Here is an 11,823-nt window from a genome sequence, read left to right on the forward strand (position 1 = left end):
TCATCAAGGAAGCAGTGACTGAGAAGATGCAGAGACCCAGGGAGTTTATAAAGACCCTAAAAAGGTACTGTAAGAAAGGAAGTGTCACTTTTGGGCATGAATCCTATCTTTAATCTTTCCAATAGGAAACTCAAACAGTGTTTGCCAGATTAGAACTTCCTACCCTCTCCAAACTACAGGGGTCTCAAATAGCAGCTGGGAATTGGAAGAGAAGGTCATATAAGATGGAGAAAAAGGGACTCTAACTCCCCTTCCCATCTAAGCTTCTCAGCCTAAGGTTGACCTGACTGGGGACAGAGAAAGGTTTTAAATTGTCTGAAGTTTGGAATTTTGATTTTTCACTGGACTCTATTTTTTTGATGCCAGGGCAAAGGCTACTTGTTAAATAAGAGAGATATGAAACTATGAGATCTTTCTGAGGTTTCATCATAGATAAGGAGGAATAAGTCAAGAGAGAGAGGTTCAAAGAGAAGTGCTGTGAAAAACACAGTAAGTGTCTGCTAACATCTTACCAAGTTCAGCTCATTCAGTTGACTGGTTATGGATGTTTAAGTATAACGTCTTGGGTATTGACCTCACTTGCTGATGATAACAACCTGAACTTGTGCTTTCTTTACAATGTTGTTATAGAATGAGCACCCAGCATCCTACTTGTTAGAGATGATTTCACATCAAAATGTCCCCTTCTAGTCATTTGAGTTTTTTCTGTGATGTTGCAATTCTTACCCGGAAGGGCATGTCTTTTTGGTCCCCCCCATTCCAACTTCCTTGTTGCAATTTGCTGCCTCTTCTGTTGTTGATTCTATGACACACAGCTAGTCTCCGTTGATTCCACTGGACTGACCTCGATGACTCCTCCCCGGCCCCAGTGAGAAGGCAGTGCTTTCCTCACATCCACGGTGTCATCTTGGCCGGTTGTATAGCTTCCCTGGAACAAGAAATCAGACATGCCCCTTGAAACAGGTGGTTTTACAACACTTGTCTGTTTCAGAAACCAGCCATTTCTTGGCTTCTGGTGCTGATGCTGCCACCTGTTGAGAGTTCCTGAAAAAACAGAATGCCCAGGGGTTCTCCTGATCCTTAGCTGTCTCCACATATCTGGGGACCATTTACCTCAACCACCTGGACCACTTCTGCTCTCTCCACTGCTTCCAGCCCCAGAGAGGAGGAAGTCCCTCTCTCCTTTGTTCCAAAAGCCACTCTGTTTTCTGATCCCAGATTAACTACTTGCCCAGGATGACTGACAAGGCACATGTTAGTTTCCTGTACAAAAGTGCCCTATCACTAGTGCATAATTTTGGTTCCATCAACCTAGTAAGCTGATAACAAAATTGACTTTTTCTAGGGTTAAGAGTATCCATGGTCACTTTTTCACATAAAAAACTAAATACATTTACGGAATTGTCTTAATCATTATGTGATAAACTACCTTTAAAATGTATCCTGCTACTACATTAATGTCATAGTTTTTAGCATATTATCTTATAATCTCAATACACGTTTATGGTAGTATTCAAATTGTATTGCATGGTAGATATTTATATGATTTCAACTTAGTCCCCATGTATCTATGGCAGAAAGAAGGAAGCTTTGAAGCAACTGTGGAGTCTCATGTTCTTCAAACTGTCTGAATCAAACAACAACAACAAGAACAAACAAAAAACCCGTCAGCATGCAATTCCAGTGAAGACAAACAACTGCACTCTATAATGCATGAGCTGCTGTTGGCATCCCCCAGATGCATAAAAGTTATGACAGTGTTCAAAGTGTCAAACGGTTTAATAATTGGGAAATACTGCATTATCAGATGAGTGGGGGCTGGTAGGTAGGGAGTAAGTGGGGGCTGGTGAGGTTGTCTCCAAATCACGTGTCCATGAGTCCCTGCTAGGATCCCAGTGGCAGAGAGAATGAACAATCAGAGTTTGCTTTGCAGTTAAGAGTGTGGGAGTTTCAGGAGGTGCCACAAAAATTGTCATTTATCTTTTGCTGCCCAGGAGGTGTGGATGGGACTATCTCAGGTGACCTGCAAGGAATGCGTTAGGTTTTTCTTTCTCCCTGGAGGCTCTTGTCAGTTATGGGTTCTATAAATGTAAACTGGGAACCCTGCTGGGGAGAAGGTTACAGGGCTTTGGGGATTTCTCTCTGTGCTGCTTCTTATTAGTGAGGATGAAACAGTCCCTGTGTAGGTGGGAGACATAATCCAATAAGGTCAAAGAAAAGGTAAGATTCAAGAGAGGAAGAAGAGGAACTAAAACTATTGTCATGGGGCTTCCCTGGTGGCGCAGTGGTGGGGAGTCCGCCTGCCGATGCAGGGGACACGGGTTCGTGCCCCGGTCCGGGAGGATCCCACATGCCGCGGAGCGGCTGGGTCCGTGAGCCATGGCCGCTGGGCCTGCGCGTCCGGAGCCTGTGCTCCACAACGGGAGAGGCCACAGCAGGGAGAGGCCCGCGGGCCGCAAAAAAAAAAAAAAAAAAAAAAAAACTATTGTCATGAGGCCGCGGCCAGAGGAAGAAAGCAGTACAGAAGAGCAAGGAAAGGGACAGGCTTTGAAACTAGAGTGCTGGCAGGTCTGGGGCTCTGCTTGCAGAAGGTAACCCTGTACCTTTTGAACGAGCTGCAGCAGCTCATGCTTGAGAGCAGTAAAGGAGCGGGATCAAGGAGTCTTACAACTATGGATCCAGGAGAAAAAGACACCAGGGGTGGTCTGGAAGTCTGCTGAGCTGTATGGGGGTGTCTGCAAGCAGATCGGATATGCCTGATCTGGAAGGGAGCTGGCTTCTTGCAGTGACTGAGTGTCTGCCAAGATGTATCAGACCTAGCAATCACTACCCACTTCTTCCAGGATGTGTGGGTAAAATTGATCCAACCTTATGTAGCTTGAAAGTTGTCTCAGTATTAAGAGTTTGATGACTGGGAGAGAAGGCCCCCCAAACACAAGGTATTGACATTTCTTTTTCCCCATGAAAGGATGATCATTGAGGAGAAAGGAGGATATGTGGAGTGAGACTTGTAGAAAATGTCAAAGAAGTGGATCATGGCTTTCTGGACCGTGTTTTGAGATACTAGGATAATGAGCTTGCTACTACTAGAGGCAAATGGAAAGATAGGGTTTTGTTAAAAGCAGACTTGCTTCCCCAATCAAGAGAGTTTTAAACTGAAATGTGAGAGGGATGAGAGAAGGACTCAGATAAAATGGTACATCAAGAGACCGTGGTCCAGAACAACTATTCCCAAATGTAGGAGCTTCAGTTCCCCGTGAGGTTAATTGTTCAGCTAAAAAAGGTTTGTGATGAAGGAAGAATGGGAAATCTCAGGGTACACAACCTAATCAGGTTTCTTTTGGGAAGAACTTCTCACACCAACTTGTGCTCTGACTTTCAGAGGGAGTTAGGAAACAAACTGTCCCCTAAATTCTTTGACCACAGAATCTTGTTTTATCATGGAAATGTCTTAATGTATCATAAAAAAAACTAGTGATCCATGGCACCCGTTGGGGAAACTTTGATCTAGAGGAGTGTAGCAGTTCCATAGAATCATGTCCACCTCCTTCCACGATTTTATAAATCCCTGAGCAGATCGGTTGGCTTTTGAGAGGGATCAATAAATAGCAGGTTTATTCTCTGTCAGAGTTAGGAACAGATTTAGAGATGATCAGCAGAATCAAAAAGGAGGGCATTGAGGAGGACATTTTACTAATCAGAGCCGGGTGGAGAATGTGGCTTTAGATCTTTTATTCAGGTGGTGCTATAGTCATAATTGTGCCCCTCTAAAATTCATATGTGAAAGCTCTACCCATCCCCTCCCCCGCCCCCCGCCATGTGGTGGCATTTGAAGATGGGGCCTATGGGAGGTAATTAGGTTTATATGATGTCATGTGGGTGGGGGCCCTCATGATGGGGTTAGTGCCCTTAGAAGAAACACCAGAAAGCTCTCTTTCTCCCTCTCTCTTCCCCTCCCTCTCTGCCATATGAGGACACAGGGAGAAGACCACCATATGCACATCAGGAAGAGGGCTCTCACCAGAACCTGAACAGAGTACTTTTACCCTGTTCTCGGGTACCCTGTTCTCAGACTTCCAGCTTCCAATAACTGTGATGTTGTTGAAGCTATCCAGTCTATGGTATCTTGTTATGGCAGACTGAGTCTAAAACATGTGGGCTGCCTGAAGTGAACTCAACCCACTCAGTCATAAAGAGCTCTGGAAAAATGCAGCCCTCTGCAATGGGGAAGTCTACTGCTTGGCTAAGAAATGACCAGAATCCATGCAGATGAGCAGAGCTGCCATGCACACCAACCGTGTTCTTCCACACTCACCAATTAGATATGTCATGCCTTCTACTTTAGGGAAGAGTAGAAGGAAGCATTAAGAATGGATGAAAATGTGTTCTTCCCTCACAAGTTTCCTATTCACCCCCGAAGTTAAACTAGTGAGGAAGAGTTTTCAATAATATTTACATCCTGTGTGACCATGCAATGAAACCAAACAAAGAGATTAACTCAAGAGCGATCTCATGAGTGTGTAAAGCCCGACTTGCTGCCTGCTGCGTTGTGTGTGCTCAGTGAGTATTTGCCAAGTGGGTAAAATCTCTAAGATGCATCTGAGTCTCCCTGCCTGGTCATGGAAATTCCAATGAGCTCATTAAGACGAGGACACACTTCAGTATACACTAGTTCACACCTGTGGGCCCCTCTCAACGGCATATCCACATCTCCACGCAGTGAAGAGAAAAGACTCATTGAGCTAAGTGTATCCTTAGGAGGTAAAGGGGAGATCGGAAGCTGAGGGTGGACTCTGAGGACTCTTGGCAAAGAAGTCGGGAACTGGGGGCCATGGCTCTGAGAAATTCTGGGATCTTTGTAATGTTCTTCCATGATGTATTTTTCCTGGAGCTTCTCCTTCCATTTCCATTTGTTTCCACCGTGATTCATAGTAAAATGCATAAAAGACAAAGGGCTGTGAGTTTGCCTTTGGAAGCAACCAGGAGGAGAGAAATGAGAGAGATTCAACCAGGCTTGGGGAGAGGGATGCCCAGCAATCAGTGCCTGTGGGATTAGTGGCAAAGCAGAGTGGGGTCCCCAAGCCAGATAAGGGACCCTGACCTTCAACAGCCATAGGACTTGGGGGTTTCACAAGGGTAGGACTTATGTCTTAATATGAAATATAAGGATACAACTCATTTAACTAAAATAGGTCTAAAAAGTAGGCTTGTGGGGCTTCCCTGGTGGCACAGTGTTTGAGAGTCCGCCTGTCGATGCAGGGGACGCGGGTTGGTGCCCCGGTCCGGGAAGATCCCACATGCCGCGGAGCGGCTGGGACCGTGAGCCCCGGAGCCTGTGCTCCACAACGGGAGAGGCCACAACAGTGAGAGGCCCACATACCACAAAAAAAAAAAAAAAAAAAAAAAAAAAAGTAGGCTCGTGGAATAGCACTTGCATCCAGGTAATGAACCCTGGGGTGGAGAAGTTTATAAGTCGAAGCAAGTGCTCTATCATATTGAACTCCAGGACTTCCCATACAACAGGCATCTTCAAGGTGTACATTGGTTATAAAACCATAAACTAAGTAATTAGATACACAACTTACATAGACTCCTGTTGGTTACAACGCAGTTGAAAATTGGGGATGCATAGTAAAAAATAATAATTGCCGAGGTTCCAGCGTTGTCTTTTTAAAAAACTCTTGTGATCTTTGGTCTTTTAGTTTACTAAAGTGTATGCTACATGCAAAACGATAAGATCATGGGATTTCCCTGGCGGTGCAGTGGTTAGGACACCATGCTTCCACTGCAGGGGGCACGGGTTCGATCCCTGGTGGGGGAACTAAGATCCCGCATGCCGTGAGGCGCAGCCAAAAAATAGAAACAAAACAAACCTATAAAATCATGGTCAAGGGTGATAAGAGAGACACCTGTGAATTGAAGAGCAAACAAACCTGTGCTGACATTTGGTTTTAAAACATTTTTTCTAACCAATTGATGACTTTTAGCTTGCAATAACAAGGCCAACTTTCAGCTATGAAAAACACCTTTTGTTCTGATATTTTTGAAAAAAAACCCAGCTTTGTTATTTTGAGTCTGAAATTCTCTACTCCACATTCTTTCTTTCCTAGAAGGAACAATTGTTGTTGTAACACAATTTCCCGATAAAAGTTGTGTTTTCTCAAAAAAAATCCTTTATATTTTATAGGAGTGGACAGAGGACCTGTCATGTGGCAAGTTCCTTCTTTTCTAGTCAATGTCTTACCTTGGATGTCTCTGTTCTGGGAAATCCTCTCCATCTCCTTTCCAAGGTTGGACCTTATCACAGTGGGTTGTTATTATGTACTTACACGTTGCCCACCCATTCTGGACTAGATTTTACCTTCCCAAAGGGCAGGGGCTGTGTCCTGTCTATTGTTTATAGTACACCAAGCACAATACGGACCTTCAGTAAGTGTTGATTGAATGAGTGAGTTGACAAAAGAGATTTTCGGTGAGGTTTAAAGGGAGAAGGAACAGATGAGGTCTTGCAGAATCTGGAGGAGCTCATTTGGCCAAATCAAGACATGAGGAATAAGTATGAACAAGTGAGTCGAAGAGGTGCAGGGGTGGGGAGGAGGGATACGGAGAGCAAGAAGAGTTCTGTAAAGAGGGAACAGCATTTAGAACCCAAAGAAGGCAAAGAGACAATGCACTCTGTTCTGCTAGAACAGGAATGCAATGTTCTTGAAAAACTTCATGATAAAAAAAAAAATTAAGTTATTAAAGTATCATTTCAAGGCAAAAAGAAGTTTAGGGGGTTGGAGATTTTCAGACTCAAAATAACAGATGATGCTCTCTCTATATGGATTTCAAAATCTGAAAAGAATTAAGGTTTCTTACCAGTTGGAATTTCAACGAGGCAGGCATCTGCTGGAGGTCTAACTCTGTGAAAACACATGAACTGATAAATTGTTGTAAAAGCCTAATAATCATTTCATTTTTCAGAGGCTGGAATGAGAAATAAAGGAGAGGGACACTGTGAACTTAGCAGTAATAGACACAGAACAGGACAGTGATAAGGAAGTGGAGGCCCTTTATTTGAGTCCTTCCCTCTGTTCCTCCCCCCCATTCTCCTATCTCCCTTCAACACTTACTGTGTGCTCAGTGCCAGCAATGCAAGATGAAGATGAATAAGAGTCCATTCATTTCTGTCCTTGAGGAGTTCACAGCCCATGGAGAAAATAGCTAGACAAAGATAACTAAAAAATAACATAAGAGGTGCTATATCTGGGTTCAAAATGCAAAACTATATATACGAAGAATTATGTGCACATGATGGCATTGTCTAGGGGAATGGTTCCATTTTGAAAGTGTAGGAGTTTCTATTTCAGTTGAATGAGATGTGCAAAGGAGTTTTCAAGAATTCCAAGTGGAGGGCGAAGCTTGGGAGAGGCATGGACATGAAAAGGTGTCATGGTGAACTGTCTGGTGTAGTTGAATTAAGAGGAATAAAGAAAGAAGGCCAAGGCAAGACTAGAAATGTGAGCCCGTAAAAGGTGTCTCCCTCACACGTGTTGTATGTGTTAGATAAAAGTGAGTTGTAAATGCAAATAAATAGAATTTTAAATAAAGGATTTAAATGATTAGCTTTGCATTTTAGCACATAGAACTGAGTGGTTAATGGCATAGAGGGGAACACCGAACATAAATAATGAATGTAATCTACCTTACTCAGCTTGGAAGACAGTAGACTTTGAAAAGGGTCAGAAAAACTTAGGGAAGGTCTTAGAACTTTGGATGTGAGAAGAGAGAACTTGTTAGGAGATGCCACAAGAGAAACTCGATACATTTATTTATTCATTAATTCAACTAAGTTTTATTAAGTAACGAATATACGTCAGGGATTTTAGTAGGTTCTTGGGATAGAGCTGTGAACCAAACGGCTCTGATCCCTGCTCTCGCGGGCTCACAATCTAGAATGTACAGTCACAGCTCATTAGTTGGCTATGAAATGAACTTAATGGGTCTGTCAAGAAGGAGAAGTACAAGAAGAGAAGGGGGGGAGGAGGAGGAAATAAATAATGTGGCACAGAATGGAGTAGAATAGAAAATATCAGGGCACATCCCACATAATAAGAGCAAAACCTGCTTCATTAAAAAGTTTCTCCTGTGGCACCCATATGTTAATATATGTACTGGGTCGTGGTGTGATACATGTGTCTCACTGTGAGTGAATGGTTTCAGGCATATCATGTTGAGGGCTTCCTCCGTTGAAATCCATTCCAGATACAACTCAAGTCCCGTCATCCCCAAGCCTCCTCTGTTGACCGCACATCACACTTTCTCTCTCTCTCCTGCTCCCGGTACCTCTTTTCTCTTCCATTCTTTTGACACTTATTTAATGGAATACCTGTAGTTACCTTTGCGTGGGATAGACTGATAATTATTTAATTAACGTCGTAACATTTATTGAGGCCCCACATCATGCTAAACACTGATGATTTAAAGGTGACTTGAAACAAACAAGTCTCCCTAGCACGATAGGGTTTATACTCTAGTATAAACCCTGCAAGCTTACGATTAGGCACATTCAATTTGGTGCTAAGTCATAAAATATTCTTTGCAATTTATGAAAAATATCCAGTAGGCATGTAATGGCCAAAAAGTACAAATGATACAAATTATCTGTAGACATGACAGTGTACAAATTGTGACATAAATTTATCAGAAACTGGAAAATCTATGTTGGTCTTACAGTTCCAGCTTGCTAAAAGATACAGGCTTTGGGTGGGAGCACAAAAAAATCCAGACCTGGCCCTAACAGGGTTTGCAGAAAGTATGGGAACTCGCAAAGAGTAGGCCTCTGGATGGGAGGGGGTCCAACATGAGATAAAACAATGCCTTAATGGGTATGTAGTATGCTGGGATGGAAAATACAGGAGCAAGGGATATTTGGAGAATCAGACAGAGACAAACATCACGTGAATAAATGCGTAATTACAAACTGTGATCAGTGATACCAAAGAGAATCTCTGATTGCCAGGACAGGATCTAACTGGGTGTGTATATGGAAGGAAGTTCAGTTTTGAACAAACTGGAGCACGGATTGGGGAAGGTGTATTGGTTTTCTAGGGCTGCTGTAACAAACTAGATGGGTTAAAACAACAGAGATTTATTCTCTCCTAGTTCTGGAAGCTGGAAGTCCAAAATCAAGATGTTAGCAGGGTCCTTCTCCCTCTGAAGGCTCTAGGGAAGCTCCCTTTTTCTGGTTTCTGGTAGTTGCCAGCAGTTTTTGCTCTCCCTCGCCTTATAGGGCATCATTCCAATCTCTGTCTTGTTATCCAATGGCCTTTGTTCCTGTGTGTATTTCTGTGGGTCCTGTTCTCTTTTTATAAGGACATCAGTCATTGGATTTAGGGCTCACCGTAATTCAGTATGAGCTCACCTCAGCTTAATTAATTAAATCTGCAAAGACTCTATTTCCAAATAAGGTCAAATTCTGAGGTTCTGGATGGAGCTGAGTTTTGGGGAATACTGTTCAACCCACTACAGAAAGTTTTCTTGATCAAGAGTCGAGAACTGAAAATGAAAATTATGCATTAGGTAATGAGGGGCTTGGGGAAGAGAGTGAGCAGAGAGAGGGAAGAGTGTAGTTGGAGGGAGTGTGGAAGAGGTCGTCAAGTGTGGTCAGAACCTCAGGGAGGGGCAGGAGAAATGTAGTGTGAATAGTGGTTGCTCTTCCAGGGACCACATCATGCAGGGCCTGACCTGCCATGTTAAGAGTCTGGCTGTCCTTAGGATGAGGGGCAATCGGAGGATGCTGACTGTTTTAAGCTGGGCCAGATTTGCATCTTACCTGTCCAACTGGACTTGTCCATAAGAATGTTTTGTCTCAAAGGTGCTGAAGATTACTTCTGTCCTCTTCACAAACACCTGTTCTTTCTATGAAGTCCTGACTGAATAGACCTGCTGAGCAAAACCCTCTCTGACACTCCTCTTTCTCCCCCCGCAGCAGGGGATTGGGTGTCTCATCGCTGAACAAAACCCTCTCTGACACTCCTCTTTCTCCCCCCGCAGCAGGGGATTGGGTGTCTCATCATAGGATTCTCATCCAGCTCCGTGTTTCCTCCACCCCAGCACCTATTGCACTGTACTGAAATTGACTGCTGATTTGTTTCCTTCTCAGTGTGAAAATGTGAACGTCCTGAGACAGAAAATTGCTGAGCCTTAGCAGTAAATATTTAGTGAAGGAAGGAAGGGAGGATGGAAGGAAGAAAAGAAGGAAGAATGAAGAGAAGGAGGGAGGAAGGAAGGAAGGAAAGAGGGAATTGGAGAGGGCAAAATCTCTGACAGTGAGGGAAAGGCCTTACTCAACAAAGCAGAAAGTGGCCAAAGAAACCTTGTACTTGTTTCAACGTGTGTCTCTTGAGGCTATTTTCTCCCGCCTTCCATAAAACCTAAGGCCAAAACTGCCCCTTGTCTGCATCCCAGGGCAATCCTCAGGCTCCATTAAATATGCTCCATGTCTGTGGCATGGGCTCTAAGGGAAGAAGACTTTCTTTTCTTTTTCTTTTACCTTATGATTCCATTTATGAATATATGTATATGTATAACTGAATCACTTTGCTGTACACCTGAAACTGACACAACATTGTAAATCAACTATATTCCAATGACATTAAAATATTAAAAAGAAGGCCATTTCTAATGGAGCCATTTATTCTACTGTGTAGTCTAATGAAAGCCTAATGTAGCTTGGGAGGTGGAGACGAGGTCATTACTTCCCATATTAGGAGTTGAAAGTGAATTGTATTCTCAATGACTAGCTGCTGCTTTTAGCTAGAGGTCTGTGCAGGAATTTTTTATCTTATTTTTTTAGATCCATACTTAGGATATGTGAGCTGGACTCACTCTGCTATTTGGATTTTACTGATGCTCAGGACCTCTGCACCCCTTTCCAAAATATTCCTCTGCATCTCTCCCTCAAGATCCACCTTCCTTCCAGGCCAGATGAAATAGCATTTCTTTCCATCCAAGTCTGTAAGGCAAGGAAATCAATTGGGCCAATGACAGCGTGATTCAGTGGGCACTGGGCAGAGGCTGTGCGATTGTCGCCTGGCTCTGTGGCTGAATGGGGAAGCAAAAGGTGGAGAAATATGAATTACCAGGCACGGTTGCTGTGAAAGTGTTTTTTAAGATGAAGACAATAGCACACTAGAGCTATTAGCAGAAGGGGACTCTGACATCTTCTGAAAACAGTAAAAATAAGAAGAAGAAAATAAAGTAAGAGTATGCTCTGGCATCCAAGAATCTCAGAGATATGATGCTACCCTAGTGATTCCGGCTCTGCTCCCAGGTCCCGCCAGAGGCTCCCAGCAGGGCATGGATGCAGGGAAGCTCTGAGAGCCAATTCTCTGCCAAGCGCTGAGCAAGGAGCTCTTCATTCTCAGGCCTGGCCAGTCCTCCCCACGGCTCTGTGAGAAAGGCCTGATCATGCCCGGAACTGCTCGGGGCACTGAGGCTCCCAGAGGAAAGTAGCTTGAACAAGGCCATTCATTCATTCTACAAGTAATGTTCTCTGTGTGTGGCTCGGCCCTGGGCAAGGGGATACGGTGGCTAACAAATTAGGCAAGATCCCTACCCTCAAAAAGCTCTGAAAGCTAGACAGCTGGTATCTAAAGAAATAAAGATGTAATTTTAGAGAGTGATCAGTACCATGGAAACAATAGTGATGTAACATGATTAAGATTAACTGGGGGTTTATTTTAGGTGCTGTGGTCAGGGAAAGCCTCACGAGAGAGATGGTATTTGAGATGAGAATACCTGATGATAAGGAGCCGGGCGTTAGGATACCTGGGAAAG

Source organism: Lipotes vexillifer, unplaced genomic scaffold (assembly GCF_000442215.2).
Source record: "Lipotes vexillifer unplaced genomic scaffold, Lipotes_vexillifer_v1.1 scaffold728, whole genome shotgun sequence".
NCBI classification, from domain to species: Eukaryota; Metazoa; Chordata; class Mammalia; order Artiodactyla; family Lipotidae; genus Lipotes; species Lipotes vexillifer.